This window comes from Sceloporus undulatus, chromosome 6, assembly GCF_019175285.1.
Source record: "Sceloporus undulatus isolate JIND9_A2432 ecotype Alabama chromosome 6, SceUnd_v1.1, whole genome shotgun sequence".
NCBI classification, from domain to species: Eukaryota; Metazoa; Chordata; class Lepidosauria; order Squamata; family Phrynosomatidae; genus Sceloporus; species Sceloporus undulatus.
Window position 1 is genome coordinate 17,888,719 of NC_056527.1, and position 14,967 is coordinate 17,903,685.

At 43.0% G+C, this 14,967-nt stretch overlaps 1 protein-coding gene and 1 long non-coding RNA gene across 3 annotated transcripts in view; one reads left to right on the top strand and one right to left on the bottom strand.

The window, feature by feature from the left end:
• Window positions 1-3,394: 3,394 nt before the first annotated feature.
• Window positions 3,395-6,619, bottom strand: LOC121934108. Its single transcript, XR_006104563.1, has 2 exons — window positions 6,491-6,619; window positions 3,395-4,863 (listed from the first exon to the last, which is right to left on the bottom strand). It is a non-coding gene; the product is annotated as an uncharacterized LOC121934108 (long non-coding RNA).
• A 118-nt stretch (window positions 6,620-6,737) lies between these two features.
• The window catches only part of CUL2 (cullin 2), a 49,871-nt gene continuing 41,641 nt past the window's right edge, over window positions 6,738-14,967 (top strand). The window contains exon 1 of one of the 2 annotated variants that reach the window (XM_042474179.1): window positions 6,738-6,890. The gene's annotated coding sequence lies outside the window, so the exon portion shown is untranslated. Of the gene's footprint in view, window positions 6,891-6,945; window positions 7,103-14,967 lie in introns of those variants that run through there. The other variant, XM_042474178.1, reaches the window with a different exon arrangement.

Below are 14,967 nucleotides of genomic sequence, written 5' to 3' on the forward strand. Positions count from 1 at the left end.
TCTGTTGTTGAAAGGGAAGGCCTTTGCAGGGTATCTATTTCATTCATGATCCCCTTGCCCTGGGTGGCTTTCATTTGGATTTGCTGGGTCTTGATTTCAGGAAAGAAGAAACCCTTTAGGGTATCATGGAATCGAAGAGACCGCAAGGGCCATCCAGTCCAACCCCATTCTGCCATGCAGGAAATCCAAATCAAGGCATCCCTGGCAGATGGCAGAGTAAACAAATTTTGGCAACCAAACCACCCACATACCCTAAAAACCCCACAAAAATCTATGGATTCTGGCCGTGAAAGCCTTCGCCTTCACAATAACAATAGCGTTTGGCAAGTAAAATGTGAAGAAGAAAAAAAACCCAAATCAAAACCCCACTATTTTAACTTAAGAGAACACCTCTCTGGGAATCTCCAGGTCCTCCAGTGCAACTCTTGAGGTCAATATCTGTCAGACATCGATCAAAACTGCCATGAGTCCTGGGATGTTCTGTCCCCAAATAGAATAGGCACATTGTTCTTTCACATTTTAAACAGTGGATTGTTTCAGGAATGGACACTAATTTGGCAGTACTAACGTTTTGAGGAACATGCTTTACTGTGCTCATGGTTAATTCTTTAAGAGAAGCCATGGGATTTACTGAGAATGGCATGGTTGCTGCCACTGTTGCCCTCTAGCGGCACTTTTGTTTCGGCTCCTTTAAAAGCAGCATTTTTGCACACTTGGCCTTCTGCATTTGCGGGTTTGACTTTTGCTGATTTATTTGTGGTTTTGGTTAATATGTTCTCTCTAGGAATCTCTCAGTCTTCCGGCACAATTTTGCTGGAAGTTGACCACAGAGTTGGTGCTGGAAAACTTAGACATTCCTAGAGAAAACACTTTTGTAGGTCCTCCATCATCACTCTATGATGAACTTCTTGCAGATGTTGACCAGTGTTACCTGGAGATTCCTAGAGGTATTATCTTAAGTAAAAAGTGTTTTGGTTTTTTTAATTTGTGGGTTTTTTCCCCATTCACAGGGTTCCTTCACCCCTAATCCCAGCAAATCTGGAGGGACCACTTTAGTTGCCTTGCTAAATCTGGTACTTTCTAGGTCTAGGAATACCCTAGGATAGGTTCACCTCTGGCTCACCATAAATTCAAAGTGAGCTGAAGGCACACAACAACAAAGAACTCCAAATCTCAATCTGACAGCTAGGGATGCTGAGAAGTGTAGTCCAGTGCTTCTGGAAACTGCTAGGTTAGGGAATGCTATCTTAAAGCGTAGGATTCAGCAGCCTGTTCAATTAAGTTTAGCCGTTGATCTACATTTTGTCTTTGGTCCCATAGATATATGTGCTGTCCACCTAAGCTTCCAATCCCCTGGATTGCAAAAGGCGAATAAGGAATAATGCATTTGTTTCAGGTAGAGGACACTATAGGAATGGATTACACCACTTAGTGCAGTGATGGAGAACCTTTTAGAGACCGAGTGCCCAAACTGCAAACCAAAATCCACTTATTTATCACATAGTGCCGCGTCCCTCTGGATTTCTAGTGACAAACTCTACTGATCTCTGTGTTGGGACTATGGTGCGTGCGCCCACAGAGAGGGCTCTGAGTGCCACCACTGACCTAGTGGCTACGAGAATCCATTGGTGGATATTAAGCGTGGAGAATTCTTTATATTATTAAAAATTAAACCAAACAGCATACCTGTAACTTGATATGAAAATTTGATTTTCACATTAAGTGGAGAATTCTTAATCAGAACTATTGAAAACACTGATGGAACCTGTTTCTGAATAACTATACTCTCTACCTCGCCACATTTCATATTACCCTGGGCAGTTTATGTCATCTGATGGTTTATGAAACATAGGGCAAGGGTCCTAAATTCAAACCCTGAGATTTCCATTTCCAAGTTATATACCAATCATACACTTTAATATCCACTTTTCTTCAGGTGTTGCTATTTCCTGCTTCTGAAAACTGGTTGCAAATTTACAGATGTAGAAACATAAGAATTTCTGATCTAGTTCCTCTACAAAAATGTGGCTTCCTGGAAATGAAGGCTGCAACCTTCAAGGCTCAGGTCCACATTATTTGGCAGACCGTTTCTCCTGGTATGAACCTGCCCGGACTCTGAGATCCTCTGGAGAAGCCCTTCTCTCCATCCCAACACCTTCACAAACACGTTTGGTGGGGACACGAGAGAGGGCCTTCTCAGCAGCTGCCCCTAAAATCTGGAACTCCCTGCCCAGGGAGATAAGAACGGCTCCCTCCTTGATGGCTTTCCGACGGCAGGTGAAGACCTACCTGTTCAAACAGGCATTTAAGGAATCACTATAAGAACAGGCAGGAATGTTGGACTAGTTTAATCATTCTGTTTAATGCATGTCATTTATCTATTTATTTTTAAAATGTTTTAATTGTACTTTTTGTTTGTTTGTTTGTTTGTTTTTTAATTGCTGTGAAGCCGCTCTGAGTCCCAGTCCTGGGAAAAGAGCGGGATATAAAATAAATAAATAAATAAACCCTATCACCAGCTTAGCTGATGTGAAGAAAGAGTTGGGCAAGTCTGGCCGAAGGCAGCCAAGCACAGCTCAAGGAATGCTGTGAAGGGGGGCCCATTGAGGAGGAATGATACAGCACAGAGGCTTGTCTCCGCCAGAGACCAGGTAGGGTTTTGATTTCAGAGAGACAGGGACAAGAGCTCAAGCAAATAGGCAACAGGAGAGCTGTAACAGACAGGAGTCAGTAAGAGGGGAGAACCAAGTCTGGATTTGAGGAGCTATAGATGACTGAAATGTTCAGAGGTTAGTGTGCTATTTTCTGTGTCTTAATAAACTTGTCTCTGACTGTCTCATTCAAGCCTGATACACCTCCAGGTCGTGCATACCACATGGATCCCATAAAACAACATAGCCATAGGACTGCATATGGGATCATCCTGAGATCCAAGTACCCAATCCAGGAAGGGTCTGAAGGGGGAAAGAATAGGGCGAGTGACAGGTGCTCAAGGACTGGAATGGCAGGGCCACCGAAAGGGGGGCTCTCTCATACCCAGGAATAAGCATCACTCACCTCAATGGAATTTAGTCTTGAACAGATAGCATTGTGACTGCTACATGTTTGAATATTTTTTAAAAGAAGAAAAAAAAGCAAGACGTGTTTTTCTGTTTCCATCAAAAATTATTTCTTTCACCATGTAGGTACTGTCACTGTATTTTTAAAAAATTAAGAGATACTGTTTTATTCTGTAATAAGCTGCACTGGTGATGCTTAAGACAGAACTAGGTGTTTTTAAATGTGGCAAAAAATGAGAAGGAGCAGTGTTTAAAATAAATAGCACACACACACACACACAAGTCATGTATGATGGATCAAGTTATGGTCCAAAATAAATCATAGTTAAACAGAATTTAAATGCAACTTTTATCCACCATGGTAGTTTTTCAATCCTGACATCAGATTAACTGTTTTCCAATTCTAATTTTGAAAGATTCACTCTCACCTTTAAATTAGAAACCAGCGAAATTAGCATGTCAAATAACATTTTAACAATGACCAACACCCCCACTTCAGTCTTTTAACATGAAACTGACAGACCTAAATCTTGAATTACTTGTATTATGTACCCATTAAGAATAGTAATGGCAATATATTATGTTCTAGCTCTGGGTACAGCACATACCTCAATATCTAAAATCTCATTTAAATAATCAGATATCTAACCACAGTGCTCTGCACCCAACCTTCCTTACCTATTCATTTAAAATCTCTGAACATCACAGTGTAAAGCTAATGAGATCACATGCTATTTGTCTCTCTGTTCCACGTATGTGTTCGACAACATTTGTGGTAATGAATGAATACACACACGTGATCCAATACTGTAAAACAAAAGTTATGTCAACATGAACCCATCTTGCTCCCATTTAATAATACCCAGGAACACAGTATGGAGACACATTCAACATTTTAATTGTTCTTCAACCTTTCTTTAACTTACCTTTTCTTAAACCAAACTTCTGAAATTATAGATGTTCTTAGACTTTAGATTCTGAGAGATCCCTTTTTTGCCTCCAGAGAATCAGGTGCTTGAGATCATTAACATAACAAAAGTCTGGAAAGGGTGTATTCATAGTGGAAGAATGAAAGGAGACTAAGGACCTGAACAGACAGGCCAAAAATAAAGCTGTTTTGGGTCACTTTGGAAGCATGCTATTTAAATGTTGCATGCATCCTAAGAGGCCAGAAGTCGCACCAAAGCCATGCTCCAGTCCACTTCTGGCCTCTTAAGATATGTGCTTCAGTCACCTGAAGCAGCTTTATTTTGGCCTGTCTGTACGGGCCTTAAAACTTATTTCTTCAAAAGCCCAAAACGTTTTTCACTGTCCAGCTTTCACAACTACACACAGAAATCTGGACAATAATAACTTTAGTATTCAATTATAGACCTTGACACTTCAGGATCTTGTCTCGTTCCTTCATAGCTAACCTTCCAAATCCTAGTCTTCTTCCAATTTCTTGACTGCAGTTTCCATTCTGATTAATGACTGAACCAAGGTATGGACAATCTTGAATCATTTCAACGACTTCATTGTTTAAAGGTATTTACTTCATCTGTGGTCATTATTTTTGTTTTCTTAATATTCCTGTGTTATCTTTAAGAAAACTCCACCGAATACATGGAAGGTCATGTATGGCACTTCTTTGCTGAGAATCTTCAGGTGTCTTTGATACTTCCTCTTCAGCAAGAACCATCTTTTTCTGGTGCTTGATGTTATGAATGGCACTTGGGGGGGAAATCATCTTCAGTTTCTGCCTGGTCTTTTTTCTGAAGATCTCAACATTCATTTAATTATATCAAGGCTTTGATAACTGGACCTATGCAAAAAGGAATGTGATAAGTTCAGAAACAGAAGTAATTTTTTTAGACAAAAAGCTTAATTTCCTTTTTCCTCTCAATGGAAGGAAACAGAATACTAGATTACATGCACCCAGATCTGCCTTGATCACATGAAGGGCTCTTCTTGTGCCCAGTCAATGGTTCTGTGGGTAACAGTCTCTCTGCCAGATCGCCATCTCTCAGTTTTCATAATAAGAGCATTATGCTCTATCTACCATATTCATAGAGGGATTACTATTATTCTCATTACTATGTACTGCTTTTTCAACCATGCCATGTCCCTTTCCTATGAATAAACTTACTAGAAAGAATATGCTGATTATAAAGTTGTTTTGTTGAAACAAGATATTCACTCACCTACTAAATTTATGTCTCCCTGTCTCTGCACTTCTTTTAATGAACGAAAGGCAGCCTACATGCCATTCCTCCCTCCCCCTTTATCCTCAGCAACACTGTAGGATGGATCAAGGGAGAAAGAATGACTGACCCAGGCTCACTCTCAAGTGTCGTGGACTATGGGTGAGTCACATGCTCTCAGCCTCAGGGGAACAAATCTTGCTAAGAAAGGCCAATGATAGGTTTGTCTAAGGGTTGCCATAGATTGGAAGTGACTTGAAGGCACACAATACTCACACAGAGTCCAGTCCAATGTTGTCTCATGGTCTGTGGACTTAATACAAGTCTAATTATCCAGATTGTATAATAAGGCTTTGCTACTTCTAAATCAGGGTTGGGCAAAGTAGGGTTTATGGGCTGGATGTGGCCCCAGTATCTGTTTTTGTTCCCCGCCGGAGTCAAAAAGTCAAAGTCCCCTTTTTTGCTCTTCAGAGGAAATAAATAGAAAGTCATCTCAACTTACTTCCTGCTGCAAAAAAGGCTGTCTCTTGGGCTTGAAATGGCTTGGGAAACGAAAGCCCCTCCGCCAAGACACCCAGAGGTTATGTGGGACTTTTTGCAGGGCAAAGGCGGTCTCCCAACCTTCCTGAGTCCTGTCAGCTCAGGGCCAAATGAAGGGCCAGAACAGACAGGCCAAAATAAAGCTGCTCTGGGTCCCTTTGGAGTATGCTGTTTAAACGATGGCCGGAAGCCTTGCCAAAGCCACGCTCCAGTCCTTGGGATAATTGCTCAAGGCTATGGAATCCTGGGAGCTGGAGTATGTTCTTTCCTGGCTTCCTCCGCAGAGGAACCCTGGGCAACTCATAGATGCTCTTCGCCTGCTGCTGCTGCTGCTGCCTCAGAGGAAGGCAATGGCAAGCTGTCTCTGAATGAACCTTGGAAGGAGAGCCCTGCGTCAGGGTTGCTGTCAGAACTGGAGACTGACAGCCGAGTGGGAAGAAGGCCTCCCAAGAATAAGGGATGGAGGACGTTCCCCGTGAAAAAGCTAAAAGCACTCCTAGAAGCGTAAAGATCATGCTCAAAATGGAGGACACTTTGAAATCCCTCCCGGAGGGAAGGCTGAAATGGAGGACATGTCCTGGAAAAGGAGGACGCCCGGCCATATTCCTCTCCCATCATCGCTGCGGCTCCACCCGGAACCTGTAACGAGCCAAACACGGCTCCCCTTTCCTGGAACGCGTTACGTGGAACGAACAAGTAACTCGTTACCTGGATCTCCACGGAGCGGCCTTCAGCACAGGAGCAGCCCGCCGCGTTCCCCTGACTTTCGACGAAGACAACAAACCCTCTCCGAACCTGACAGGGCCGAAGGACCGCTCCGCGCATGCGCACTCCCGCCCCTTCTGAAAAGGAAACCCCTACCTTTTTTTCTTTTTCAGCGCATTCATTCTCAGGAACGGAAGCGGGCTGTGAGGAATACAGTCCCCGGGCGGCTTCCGTACCTCGGAAGATACCAACTCTGCTTGGGAAGTGGGGGGCGTGGTCGCCGCCGCCGCGTTCTGCCTCCCGAGGGCCTCCCTTTCCTTGAGCGGAGCCCGGACCTGGATGGCGCTTAGCAGGCACGCTCCCCGCGGACTTTGGGGGCCGAAGGAAAGGCCTCGTTGACCCGGTAAGCGCAGACCCGCCTCGGCCTCCCCCGCGGTCCCCGCTCGGTGGGCGCGGCTGGGAAGGCGGTGGGCGGGGCTGAAGGGGCGGCCGTGGCGGCTGGGTAATGGCAGCCCTGTGAGCAGCAGCGGAGCAGGCTTCGGGAGAGCACCGGCGCCGAGCGGGAGGGAGGGGGCAGGCGGGAGACGACGCGGCCCAGGCCTCTCCGGTTGCCAGGTAACGCCCCCGGGAGCAGGAGCAGGAGCAGGAGGGCAGCCGGGGCTCCGGAAGAGCCTCCCCCGCTGGACCTTCCGGGGTTCCTCTCACTATCCTCATCACCGTCGCGGTTGCTAACTAGCCCCGGCCCCTCAGGCCCTGGGCCTCCCGAGACCAGCCCCCCGGAGTCCCTTTCCCTTCTCTCCTCCTCCTCCTCCTCCTCCGGCCTGTTAACCTTAGTGTCACTATCATTGCAAGCGCTATGCTATCATTACTACGAATACAGTATAGGCATCATTCTTGTTATTCCTTGGGGCTGATCATGCTTCCCACTCCGGCCCCCTCTTCTCTCTCGCTCTCCTTCCTTGTAGATGGAGGCTTTCTAGTCTATTAAAACATCGTCATCATTACTGCTACTACTACTACTGTTATCGTTATTATTCCTTTGGGCTCGTGCTCCCTCTCTTTCTGTCTCCTTCCATGTCTCTGTAGGCTCTCTGGCCTGTTATCATTGTTATCATCCTTATTCTTCTGGGCCCCATCTCTCTCGCTCTCGCTCTCTCTCCTTCGGTGTACAGTTGGCCCTCCTCCACATTTGCAGCATTGAGTTTTCAGCCTTTGATTATTTGCAGATTTGACTAATATGTTCTCTCTAGGTCCTCCAACACAACTCTTCCAGAAGCTGGCCATGGAGCTGTGCTGGAGTTCCTAGAGAAAACACTTTTCTAGGCATTTGCAGGGCCTCCAGCATGAGTCTCTGATCAAGTTCTGGCAGGTGTTGGCCATAGAGTTGCACTGGAGGCCCTGAAGGCTTCTAGAGACATGTTCTCTCAGGTAAAAAGAATAGTGGTTTTCTATTTGCAGTTTCCCCCATCTCCCAGTGGCCAGGCACCCCTGACCCCAGTGAATGTGGAGGAACCACGGCATATGCAGACTCTTTGGCCTCTCATCATCATCATCATCATCATCATCATCCCGACATGTCATGATATAGTCCTTCTCTCTTTCTTCTGTATACATGCAGGCTGTCTGGCCTGTTGTTGTTATTCTTTGGGCTCCCCTTCACCACCCTCCTTCGGGGATGGATTGGGCACCAGCCTCTCATGCTGTGGTCCTCTCCAGTTGTCAGCCCTGCCTGAATCACTCTTTTTTACCCCCTTTTGCTCTTTCTCTCTGTCCTTCCGTGTGTATGCAAACTAACGTTTTTATCATTATACAGTATCATTGTTCTTTTTTCTTCCCTCTCAACGCTCTCCTTTGGGAACAGATCAAACACTGTTATGTCTATACAGTCACTATACAGTTCTTCCCAGTTACCAGTTTGTGGCCCGCCCTTATTCTTCCTCTCTGTGTTGTTGTTGTTGTTAACTGTCTTCAGGTCACCCCCAACTCATGGCAATGCTGTGGATAAGAGCTCTCTATCCCTCCCTATCCTCAGCCACTGCCTAGGTCCTGTAGATTCAGACCTATGACCTCCCTAATTGAGTCTAGCCATCTGGCTTTCAGTGTTCCTCATTTTATACATCCCTCTACCTTTTCTAGCATTATTGTTTTTCCCCCCAATGAGTCATGCCTTCTCATGATATGAACAAAGAATAACAGCCTCAATTTGATCATCTTGTCTTCTAGGGAGAGTTCAGGCCTGAGATGTTCATGGACCCATTTGTTTGTCTTTCTGGCTGTCACCAGTATCCTCAGCACTCTTCTCCATCACTACATCTCAAATGAATTGGTTTTATTCGTGTCCACTTTCTTCACAGTCCAACTCTCACATCTGTACATGATGATGCGGAATACATTGGCTTAACTAATACTGTTTGGTCTATGGCTTCTGGTTTGTTTTCATTTTAGTCCATATAGTGGGATCAAAAGTGGTGGTTGTAGGAATCTTGAGAGTAGAAAGTCCAACGTACTTGTAGAACTATAGCATTATCATACAGGTTTATTTTCTGCTGTCCTTGAGGACCAGATTAATTCATTTTAAGTTATGAGTGGGTAGATTTTGATTGAACATTAAAATATTTTTTGACAGATTTGGCAATGGAATCAATTACCTAAAGAGGTGGTGGGGTCTCCTTCTATAGGCATCTTCAGAAAGAGGCTGGACAGCTACCTGCTGGGGATGCTCTCACTAGAGTTCCTGCATTTAACAGGAGGGTTGAACTCAGTAGCTGATGAAACCCCTTCCAGCTGTGTGATTCATTACCTCCATTATCTCAGCAACACAAACTAGATAAAGTTGAACTGAAATGGTTACTATGCAAAACAGTTAGCTGCAGTTTGTTTACAATTTGTCTCCAGAGAAACCCTGAACCTTACAAATGTCTTCTACACTCTTCACTTTGACTGCAGTGTCCACCAGGCAACTGATAAAAAGGGATAAAATTCAGAGACATGGGTGTGTTAGTCTGGAATATCAGTTTGCAAAGGGATCCTGTAACACAGTGGTTCCCAAACTTTGGCCCTCCAGGATGTAGAGAGATCTTGTGGCACCCTTGAGACTAACTGAAATAATGAAGTTGGCAGCCTGAGCTTTCATAGACTTCAGTCTACTTCCTCAGCTGAGGTGCTACCAGATCATCATCATCATCATCATCATCATCATCATCATCATCTCTGTACATACTGATTCTATAGACCAGGAGTCCTCAAACTTCAGCCCTCCAGATGTTTTGGACTTCAGCTCCCAGAATCCCACATCATTGGCCAAGCTGACAAGGGAGGCATTATAAGGTAGGAAGGAAATTTGCATGTGTGCGGTGATTGGCTGAGGCTTCTGGGAGATGAAGTCCAAAACACCTGGAGGGCTGGAGTTTGAGGACCCCTGCTATAGACTAACATGACTATATCTTTGAATTTGGTCCTCCAGTGGGTTTTTTGGACTTCAACTCCCAGAAGCCCCTGCCAGGTTGGCCAACTGTCAGGAATTCTCGGAGCTGGAGTCCAAAACATTTGGAGGACCAAAGTCTGGGAATCACTATTGCAGCATTTTTTAACTTTAACTGAGCAAAAGATGTTGTAGTATAAGCTTTCATAGATTTAGATCCAAAACACACTGCAGAAATAATCCAGTTTGAGACTATTTTAACTGCCCTGGCTCAGTTCTAGGAAATTCTGGGAATTGTAGTTGTAGCCCCAGAGCTCTCTGGCAGAGAAGGCTAAATGTCGCACAAAACCACAGTTCCCTGAATTCCCTAGCATAGAGCCATGTCAGTTAAAACAGTCTCAAAGTGGATTATTTCTGCAGTGTGTTTTGAACCTTGGTCTACTTCTTCAGATGTGTGGCGTGAACTGGAAGAACCTTTATAATCAGATGGTATGAATAGCCACAACTTGTGGGTGTGGTAATGAAGTGACAAGTTCAGTTTTAACTTTGGTCCTTGGGGAACTAGGGTATGAGGACAGATGTTGCCTAAGGCCAGGGTTGGTGGATGACAAATACAAATAGTGGAGGGAATTTTGGAATGTGTATGGGCAGGTTGGGAGCCAGAAAGGAGATTTGTTCATCTGTCCAAGAGCGTCCTTATAAAGCTGTGGTGTTAGCCAATATTATAATATATATTTTATATGTAGTGTGCCAGGAACCTATTATTTCTGTTTCTTGGCCTGTCCACTTTATCCTATCTCCTTTCTGGTTCTCAGCCTTTGGCCCACAACAACCCTAGTTAAAACTGAACTTCTTACCTCATCATCATACCCACAAGTTTTGCATTTCTATGGCTATTCATATACAATGCTCTCTAAATTATCTGGGGTTAGGAGCACAAGTCCCCTGTGAAAGTGGGAAAACAGCAAATAAAATAACCACTTTTTTAAAAACCCAAGAGAATGCTTTTCTAGGAATCTCTAGGTCCTCCAGCACATCTCTGTGGTCAACATCAACCAGAGGTTGACCATAGAATCATGCTGGAGGACCTACAAATGCCTAGGAAACTGTTTTCTTTAGGAATCGCTAGGTCCTCCAGTGTGTCTCTATGGTCAACTTCCAGCTGAGTCACTCTGGAGGACCTAGAGATTCCTAGAGAGAATATATCAATTAAATTCACGAATAAGCAAAACTGTGAATGTGGAGGGCCGACTATAGTCCTTCCTGGGCAAGAGTTAATTTCATGCACTTAAGGAAGTGGACCAAGTCTAGGAAAGCATATGCTACAATGTCTTTCACTCAGTTAGGGCCAACACCCACTGCAGAAATAATCCAATTTGAGGCCACTTTAACTGCCCATGCTCAACACTAGGGACTTCTGGGAACTTTAGTTTTCTGAGACTTCTCATCTCTGGTACCACAACAAACTACAGTTCCCACAATTCCTTAACATTGAGCCAGGGGGGATAGTTAAAGCAGTCTCAGACTGGATTATTTCTGCAGTGTGTTTTGGTCCTTAGTCTCAAAAGTGCTACAAAATGCCTTTGCATACTGTCACCATTGTATTCCTGTTGTGGTAGATTTGTAAGTAAGGTACAATTACATCAATAAACCTCTTCACTGTTTTCCAGGAGCCTGAAGATCTTCAAAAATTATCAGAGACTGTAATGAATAATGTATCACCTGTAGGTAATCTAGGACAGTGCTTGTCAAACAATTGGATATGGAAGACTGGCAATTAGTTTTTTCCCATGTGCCAGGGACTGGTACCCTACTTGTGCCTCTAATCTAATTTTTTTCCTGAAAATTTACTAGGGACTAGTCCCTGGGCCATCACTTTGAATAACACCGTTCTAGGAAATTTACCAGAACACTTCTTGGAAATGGTGTACAAATTATATACCATAACATGGGAATACAATATCCTTATTTCTAATCAGGAACTGGGAGTTGGAACAAAAATATGTGACATTTTTTTACAAAACATTTATCTCCAGAAAGCTACACCTTTCAGATTTGGAAAATTTTCATGTACAAAAATTCCTGCTGGATGTATGCTGAGAACACTTACCACTTTTACTTTAAATGCTTTTCAGAACCTCTTTTTCAGAAAGTGTCACTTTTTGATAGTTCTTTTGTACCTTACAATTGTCACATTGACCTATTTCCTGATCTCAAATACATCTCTCTTCACTGGTTAAGGAAGAAGCTGAAAAATACAGTGCTAGGGTTTGGTTCCAGGATCCCTGTAGACACTCCATGGATGCTCAAGTCCCATTATGTACAGTCGCCCCTTCTTTTTTTGTGGGGGATCCGTTCCGCTTATATTCAAGAGTTTCGCTTATATTCAAGCCCCACTGGCTTGAATATAGGTATGGGCGCACACCCATTCCCCCTCCATTCATCCCTCGTGCATAAGTGAGGAATGCAAGTCTGAAGACCACGAGAATGGAGGGAGGACTACAGTGGTGTAATAAAATGGTGTCCCTTATATAAATAAAATGACAAAATCAAGGTTTTCTTTTTGAATTTTTAAAAAAAATATTTTCAAGCCATGAATGGTTGAATCTATAGATGCAGAAACTGTGGATGCAGAGGGCCAGCTGTACAACTATAACTGAGTTATGTGTTTCTTTCTCTTTTTTTTAATTACATAAATCTAAATCATGCTTGTAAGTACTTTTATTGGCTTTTCCTCTGTCTTCATATGCCCATGTTTTTAATGTTCTCTGGACATTAAGGGCATATGCTGGAGACAGGGTGGTACGTAATAACTGTGAAACAAACGCAGCAATACTTTACATATGGTGTCCAAGCAGTTACCTAAATGCAGACGTAATCATGTTATGCAGTGGAATCTAAATCACCAAAACAGCTAACTAGTGCAGTTCTCAAAAAAAAGCTAATGATAGCTTTACAGTTAAGTTGTTTTAAACAGCAGGCTACTTCATCAGGTTTATGAAGGTGGCAGAGTTGCATACATGGCTAAATGTAAATAATTACTCACACTCCTAAGTCTGTGAAAATATATAAGCAACTTAAATTCTCAACACCATTCATATAGTCTAGGGGTTCCCAAATTTTTTGACTTGTAGAGCTCTTTTTAGAATCAGTTTCTATGGCGGAGCCCCTAAGACGCCTATCCTATGTCTTACAAGTTAATGGTGTTTAGTAGTGTTATTTTTGTTTCTTATTCTTTAATTTCATTCAATTTTTATTTCTTTCATTTTCCTGGAGCGGCTGCGGAGCACCTGAGAAGTGCACTCCTGATATAGTCTATATTTTTATTTTCGTTACTTCTATATTTCTGTTTTCTACATTACTATTTGCAACTGTGTCATGTATCTGCATTATATATCTGCCCATGATATCATGCACAATGGACCTGGCAATCCACCTACCAGGAAGGACCCCTTTCCCTCAGTTCTTGGACAGCTGGCAATTTTCCAAGGCTTAGGATAAGACAGTATGTGAAAGGTGTGTATAAAGTGTGCATACCTAAGGAAGGAAGGAGCATGTTTTTAGGACTGTTTTACAGATCATATTTTTCCCTTTGAGCTGTCAGAATAAAATCATGAACACCATTCCTTCTTTCCCCATCCCTCATATTTCCTGCAGGGACTATGTCACTATAACAAGATAAGATGCTGGCCAATGGATTTCAGAGACTTAACAGTAGAGGATAGATTTAGCAACGGTTACAGATCATGATGGCTAATGCAGCCTCTGCATTAAATGTCTCTATAGTTTTGATTACTAGGAGGTAGAAATAAATAAAAAGGAATAATCTTTACCATTAACCTGTTGAACTTGTTGGCTACCAAGAAACATTTAGCTGGCTTTAGGGTGTTCTCTAGATGAACCATTACTGTTATTTTCATATTTGTGTATTTCCTCTTGAGTTCTTTCTTTACTTCTATAAACAGTTATTTCTCTTTAAAATAGTGTAGAGATTACTGCCTTGAATCTAGACATAGATGCACCTTCAGTAGACTATGGGAACGAAGCACATCGGTAGCTCAAAGCCACTTCTGGCCACTTCAGCCCCAGTCGGCCCCTGATCATCCCAGGGCTGTGGCACCTGGAAGCTGTGGGCCCAACGCCGGATGCTGCTACAGTCCTCAACAGGCCCCTGGCAAGGAGCGGCTTTTTGCCACTCCTTTTTTGGCTGGGTTCAGGCTGCCTTAGGCAGCTGCAGAGCAACCTCCGGGCAATCTGCATGCCGCACCCCCAAAGGTGCCAGAATCCTCATTTTTGGCCTGTCTGTTTTGGGCCTGTAATAACCTACCATAAGTACTACTGATTTCAACAGATATGTCTCAAGTGTAATTAAATGTGAATCTAGCCTGTTGTGTTTGAGAATGAAATAAGTATTCATTCCTGTGCCATGGGTATTAAAACACAGTAAAATCTAACAAAACCATCATGAACTCTTTAAGAAAAGGAGAATTATGAACATTTCAAAGGAATTATTCATTCATAATCAGAGCTTCCATTTGATCAGGGTTTGAAACCAGGCAGTGCATTGGTTTCCAGAGAGGAGAAGCAAATACATGCTCATCAGTTGGAATCAGTCTCTTAACTACCACTAAGGGAGATCCAGGTTTGCATCTTCAGTGTTAATGCAAATACTGACTGCATTCACTTAAATGTAGGGTTTTTTTTTTAAAAAAAAGTTAATGTACAAACAGTTTTATGTGCACTTTACATTTTCAGTTCAATAATTTGGCTTCATTGTTCTCATTGTTGACTTCCTTTAAAATCTTGAATGTTCAAAGTGTCTGTTGGATTTCAATTTCTATTTCAATACATAAATAGAACCAATTACAATAGATTTTCCCAGTATTATGCTATTTTGTGTGTTTTCCTTGCCTGTCTTGACTAATTTGAAATTTATGTGATTTCTTCCCATGAAATCTTCATGATGAGTCAAGATGCTTGTATGAGTGGTCTGTGATTCTTTCTTACCTTTGCCATTTGTAGCATGTGTGTCAACAATGTGGAGTTCTGAATAATCCTT